Source organism: Arachis hypogaea, chromosome 13, assembly GCF_003086295.3.
Source record: "Arachis hypogaea cultivar Tifrunner chromosome 13, arahy.Tifrunner.gnm2.J5K5, whole genome shotgun sequence".
NCBI classification, from domain to species: domain Eukaryota; kingdom Viridiplantae; phylum Streptophyta; class Magnoliopsida; order Fabales; family Fabaceae; genus Arachis; species Arachis hypogaea.
In genome coordinates, this window is record NC_092048.1 from 36,623,345 (window position 1) to 36,630,216 (window position 6,872).

General features: G+C 33.3%; 1 long non-coding RNA gene across 1 annotated transcript; it reads left to right on the forward strand.

Annotated features, from left to right (window-relative positions):
• The first annotated feature begins 694 nt into the window (after nt 1-694).
• LOC114925029 (uncharacterized) lies at nt 695-2,442 on the forward strand. Its single transcript, XR_003812851.2, has 2 exons — nt 695-1,697; nt 2,164-2,442. It is a non-coding gene; the product is annotated as an uncharacterized lncRNA (long non-coding RNA).
• The last annotated feature ends 4,430 nt before the right edge of the window (nt 2,443-6,872 follow it).

Sequence of the window (6,872 nt, forward strand, 5' to 3'; positions counted from 1 at the left end):
CAATTTTTTTCTTTCTTTCTTTTTAAAATAATTAAATTTGTTATATATTTTTTAATTTAATTTTGATATAATGTTAGACGAAAGATTTTATTCATTTGTTTAATTATGTATTATAATTAAAATATTTTGTCTTTACTATTTTCAAAAATAAAAATATATTCTAAATTAGTAAATTAATTAATTTATTTTAAAATTTTATATGCAATACAAGTACATATAATAGAACAAAAGATAAAAAATAAGTAATAAAGATGAATAAATTGAGAATAAAATAAAATATATAAAGTCATGAAGAGAAATATTAGATTAATACTTAAACTATAATTGTTTGAATTAAAATTTGTAATTGAAAATATTAAAAATAAAAATAATGAAATTGGAAGATACATAGAATCATAGAAAGTTATATAAAAAAAATATGGAGAATTTAAAATTTACCTTTTGATGAACAGAAGATGACTACTAGACAAGAAATAGAAAAAAATGTTAAAAATATAAAAATAAAAGAGTGACAATACAAAAATTAAATTTAATTAGGTTAAATAATTGTCAAAATAATAGAAAATAAAAAAGTTAATTTGGAACTTTAACCAATTGAGTGTAATTTATTTGTAATAGGATCATTTAAAATTTAAAGTAGAGATACATTATTATATATAACTATTTTTTTAAAAAAGAAAAAGAAAACCCAGTGGGGGCAAGTGCCCCCTCATGGCTCTTACTGGGTCCGTGCCTGTCCTCACCCTAAGGGTTCTTCATTCATGTTGAGATACTAGGGTTTTGTGCTCGATATTGGGTTGTTCTTCTTTTGCTTGTAAGATTTGATTGATAAATGTAACTATATTGATAGTGAAAGTTTAACCATTCGTATAGAAATAATTCTTTGCTATCACTGATGAAGAGAGACAAAGTACTATGCACCTATATTCAAAGCTTGGATCTCTCGATGGAACATTCGATAACAATCGGAAACAATTATGACAAAGGAATCTGTATCAATTCAAGAGCATATCAACTCATTTGCAATTGTTATTCGCTAATATCACATCAATTTGTATTCTCTCCACAGTCGGATAATGTTAGTGACTGGATGTTAATGTGCTACATTGGATTATCCTAAGGTTTTTCCACACTAGAGATTAGGGTGTTCAAAACCGATCCAATATGAACAAAATCGACCAACCGAACAAAAAAAATCGATAATCGAACAAAATAAAAACCAAAAAATCGAAAAAAAATTATTTTTTGCAGTTTTTTGCAATTTAATTTTCGGTTCTAACAAAAAAACCCAAATTGAACCAGTGTTCTTAAGAACCCTAATATAAAAATAGCCCCCGTCCTTAAACCAAATTGCATAAACTAGTCGCAACCACTCCAGAACCCTAACTCCCTCGATCTTCTCTCTAGCGTCGAACCTCCTCCTTCTTCTCTGCCATCGACACCGCCGGACAGTACCATCGCGGTCCTTTCCTCTCCTTTTCCCTTTCATGTAGGCTTGTAGTACTTCTCGCTCTCCCTCATCCTCAACGACTCCGCACACCACCTCTCCAACAGCATGCTGTCTCCTCCACGCACCATCAACTGCCATTATCCTTAACGAATCGCAGCAGCACGCACTAGACGCCGTCGTCCTGTACTTAGCTCAGCCACTCTCTATCTTCATCACGAACTCCTCAAGAATGGAGCCTCCCGGTCAGGTTGATTCGATTTCTATTCAACCTATTTTCTTGTTGACTTTTTGTTGTTGATTATTGTTAAATCTATTGAGTATTTGTTGTTGATTATTATTATTTTATTTCTTCATTGATGGATTCTATTTTTTTTGAAATTGTAGTGATAATTTAGGGTTTGATTTTTTATCTGTTTATTAGAGTTTGATTTTTGTTCTATTTGTTTTTTGTTTTGTTTATCAGAGTTTGATTTTTGTTCTATTTATTTTTTGTTTTGTTTATTAGGGTTTTATTTTATCAATTCTATTTTGAATTTCTGTTTCAATAATTCTTGATGTTATGTTTGTAAGTTTATTGTTATAATTATGATTTTTTAATTTCTATCTGTACGGTTCTATTTCCTTGATCATATGTTGTTGTTATCATTATGAGTTGAGAAGATTTTTATGATTCTGTTATAATTTTATTGTTTTGAATGGATTTGCTTTTTCAGAACTTGGAATCAACAAGTGCATTTGGGGGAAGGAGGTGAAAGGTGGAAGAAATGTAGCTGCTGAAATCAACCAGCACTTTAGATTCTGTTGATTCTGATTTTGCTGAATTTGTTCTCTTTTGATTTTTTTTGTTCTGGTTTTATTTGTTCTTTCTGATTCATTTTGATTTTATTTCTAATTCAGTCTCTTCTTGTTTTTTTTTGTTGTGTCTTGATTTTTTTTAGTCTGGTTGATTATGGTTCCATTTGTGAATAAGTAAGACATGTTTTTTTAATGAATTGAAAATCGAAAACTCAAACCAAACCAAATGGATTTTAATTGGTTTGGTTTGGTTTGGTTGGCTTTGGTAAAAAAGCCAAACCAAACTAAAACACAGAATTAATATAACATCGGATCAGATGAATTTTTCTTGAATAACCGAACCAAACCACGCCGCGAACACCCCTACTAGAGAGCTGTAATAAACTCTCAGCCATAAGTAAATAAAGAAGAGACAAGCATTCACACTATTTCATTTCCTTAGTGGTAGCTATGGAGTTTCTCAACCAATGATCGCTCCAAAGGATTTACACTACAATGTGGTTACATATATACAACCCAAGTACTTTCTCTAAGTGTGAACATCAGAAGAAAGTTTCGATTCCCTTTCATCCACAAAGAGCATGTGATCTACCACATTACGCGTTAGGTCCACCCGTGAAGGTTGTGATAGCCAAGCCTAACAAATCCCCATCTTCAAATAGGTGCCTACATGCATTCTATCTTACTAGTATTTTGACAACTGCATTATGAGAATGTTGACTACAAAGGATACTCATGCCAAAGAATGATAGCTTTATTGTGTTCTTTTCCCGAACACCCTCTGTTTTCACCCATGGTGGGACATACATCAACTGATAGGTCACACTAGCATCCTTGTAATGAGCCCCACATTTATTTTTTTCATTTAATATGTTGGCTTTGCATTGTAAGATAACATTTTCAGATCTGTATATCGGTACCTTTTTCGGATGAAAACAATAAATGCCTCACCTACATTTATTTTTTTAGTTTCAAATATCAAATGCATAGCCATTATCTTCTAACTAATCTCACAGATTAATGTCCTATTAACTGCATGTGTAATCTTAAAAAATACTTTTGTCAATATTTATTTGATAAAATTTTGGGGGGTAATAAAATCGTATTCCGGCACCATTGAACTGGTGAAGTATGCAAAAAATTCTAACTTTTTTTTTCCGAACGAATGTAGTTGAGTCTCAAGGATGGTTTTAGCTTGGACCGAAAATGTTGTAGAAAAAATTTATAATTTTTTTAATCTTTCGTTTCATATTTGTTAACGCTGCACATTGTTTTGGGATTTTTTAGTCATAATGGTCCAACTGGAATGTGCAAGTCGAACTAATTTCGACGATCTTTTTTTCTAATTCTAGGCCAGGAGAGGGTGTATCTTTTCAACAAATTGTTACTGTGTCTCTTACGGCCATGCCCAAAATATTTCACAGTAACTCTTATTTTTTCTTACCAAAGGAAATATTAAACGGTTCACTTGTATGCTATTTTAGGTAACTAATATCATAATCAAAGGTCTCTAAAGTTCTGTCTCGAATGATGGTTTCTGACCCTTAAAGCTCATGTCAAGTTGGGCCCAAATTATTATGGTGGGTCTCAGTCCTTTTTTTGTAATGCTTGTGGCTCAGGAGAGGGTATCCCTCTTTAATAACTTACCAAATTGTTTCACATATATTTTCCTTTTTTTTTTTGCATAAGATTATCCTGTCTTTAACCTTATAACCTTATATCTTGTTTTTATTCTCTTGCGTGTCCCAGATAAAACAATTGAAACCCCTTAACCCCACCAACACACGATGGGAGAACTTTTTTACCAATCCTATTGTTTAAGAAAATCTCTCCCCTATTTGAACGAATGACATGCTTCTAGGGATGTGATGTGCTTCTGCGCCGTGTCTCGTCACCGCTGGCAGCTATCACGCTCAAAACTTGTAGCTGCTGTGATAGTTTCATTTGCTGGGATTTTTGTGATCTTGTATTTTTTAGCGATGTTGATCTGTCGTGGAAACGCATATTCCTACCGCACTTTTAACCACAAGACATGCCGAATACTAGCAAATTCCAATAACATTCTCAATTTTTCCGTCATGGTTGTTTTGAGCAAGAATTTTAACTACATACGCTGCTTCCCAAATGGACTTTGAACATATCAAGAACCCTGCTTTGTCGCCGGCTCCGGTTGCTCCCGATGCATGCTCATCGCCCAGGCCATCTAGAGTCGCCGCACAACTTTGCTGGAGGGCCAGCGAACAAGTAAGCATCAAATTATATATTCTGTTTCATGGATTCAGTCAATATACCCTAACTTATTAAACACATCTGTTATAATTTAACTTTGGAACCCTGGTTTTGTTGCAGGGGGAAGGGTCATAGGAAGCTTCTAACCTAAACAGCATTGCGTGTTTGGCCAAACATGTCAGTAAAATCCATGTTGTGATCGCAGATGTGAGGTCTATCATTCATAACTATAAGCTCTTGAATGAGAAATATATGTGCCTAGTGAAAGAGGTTATTAACCAGCAAGCTATATCATCCCACATTGGAAGCAACTCTCCGAAATTGAGAAATACTACCACAACTGAAGGGAACATGGGAAAAAGAAAAGCCACCTTAAGGACCTACAAGTAGAAGAAAACAACTAACCCCATCACAACCACAGATGACCTCGACTACCTGTCGATTCTGATGCCACCTTCTAGTCCCAAAGGCAGCAAACTTTGTTTCAAGCACAACAACACTGAACCTATTCTAGATCGACACCAAGCACTAAGGGGGATAAGCCTAGGGGAAAGAGGATGCTGTTTTCCAGAGTGATCTGAAACAAGGGAGAAAAAACTTATGTTAGTAGAAGCTCTATCCCAGGACTTCAATATGCAGAGCAACCAAACTTCCTACAAATTCGGCATGTCGATAGGAGCTAGTGAGGGAAGGAGATTGGGAAAAAAAATCCTTGCGTAGATACTAATCACAAGCATAGCTTAATTATAGTAACTCGTATGCACTAAAAACTTGTAATGGATTCTATGTTAATGTTAACAACGACATGCATGAATTTCATTGCAGGGTATGGTGCTAACTTTCTTCACCACTAACGACATGAAGATTGTTGGGCTTGATCTGTGCGTTGTTGCGTACATATTAAACACAAAACTTGATAAAGAGTAAGCTTTAATGCATTTTGTTATAGCCATTCATTTTTTACTTCATGTTGGATTTTATCGAAATAAATCATGCTGAATGACGTTGAAAATTATAGCAAACTCCTTGTTCTGAACCCACACTATGCCATTACCAGCGGTGCTATTAGAACTCTGGAGCCTAAGAAGCCCGTGGTTGATGACATGAGTCCAAAAACTTTACACAACTCGTCTAAGCAAACTCCAACTCACTTACAAACTTGGATGAACTTAATGCCTAAACCATGTTTCTTTGGTTTGTTTACAAGTGCTAATTCTTCTTGCATGCATGTTGGCTCAAAACTCCACACGGATCCATTGGTTCCTTCCAATAACCTTCTTTATGAGTGAACCTTGTGCACTCATTAGTTTCTCAATTGATTATGTGCTTTATTAGTCAATACATGTTGTGTGTTTCACGTTTTGTGACTAACTTAGAAGACAGAAAATTTATGCATCACTTACAGCACTATCCTCGAAAACTTAACTTTGATGAAGTGACCACATAGTTGGTAAGATTTACAACATAACTATGCACTATATATTAATGTCTGGCTAAGTACATCCATCTATTTAAGTTATTTAAAAGAAATTAATGGAAGCAAAATCACTAACATGCAAAGCTGAGTTGCAAAAAATTCGTTTAAGAAACCTACCCTTAATTTACTCATGAATTAGTAAGTTTGGTCTGCAACATGTGTTATCGGCAGATGTCAATATTTGATTGACTTCCTTTACATATTATTTTAGTTTGAGAAATTAACCATTACAATTTAATATCATGCCAAGTTGAATGGATGGAAATTGTTTTACATAGTCAGAATTAATTTATTGCGTAAGAAATTATATAGATCTACGAAATGTTGTATGGATGACATCTCAATTTTTTCTGATTTCATCGGTGCAATTATTATAATTTGATGAATAACAAAACTAATTCATTAGCCATTTAACTATACTTTTGTGAAGTTTCTATTCAAAAACCGACCATTAAGTGTTGACATCTTAAAGTGTACAAAATGCAAAGCTAGAATATGATAATTTCTAGTTCACTTCATTCATATACTGATTCAACTATAAACAATTTATAAATTAGTTTCACTAGCATGTTAATTTCAGCTGCCCATTCTTTGTTTTATAACAAAACCGTTTACAGAGAAATCAGGCAATTACTTTGTACTCGAAAAATGCAAGCTAACTTTATGTTTATATTTTATTAAGCTCATTCATGTATTTATTTCTTTTACATATAAAAAATTAAGAACACGACATTGATAGAAGTTACCTTCAGAACCATAAACTTTGTATGAAAAAAGCTGCTTCATGTTAAAGACCTTAACCATTCTATGAAATCCGTTACATTCGGTACAGTAATTTGGGTTACCTTAGCTACCAATTTTTCTATTAAAAAAATTACAAAATTTAAGTTAACAGCCTGTTAAAGTCAATTTAGTAAACTT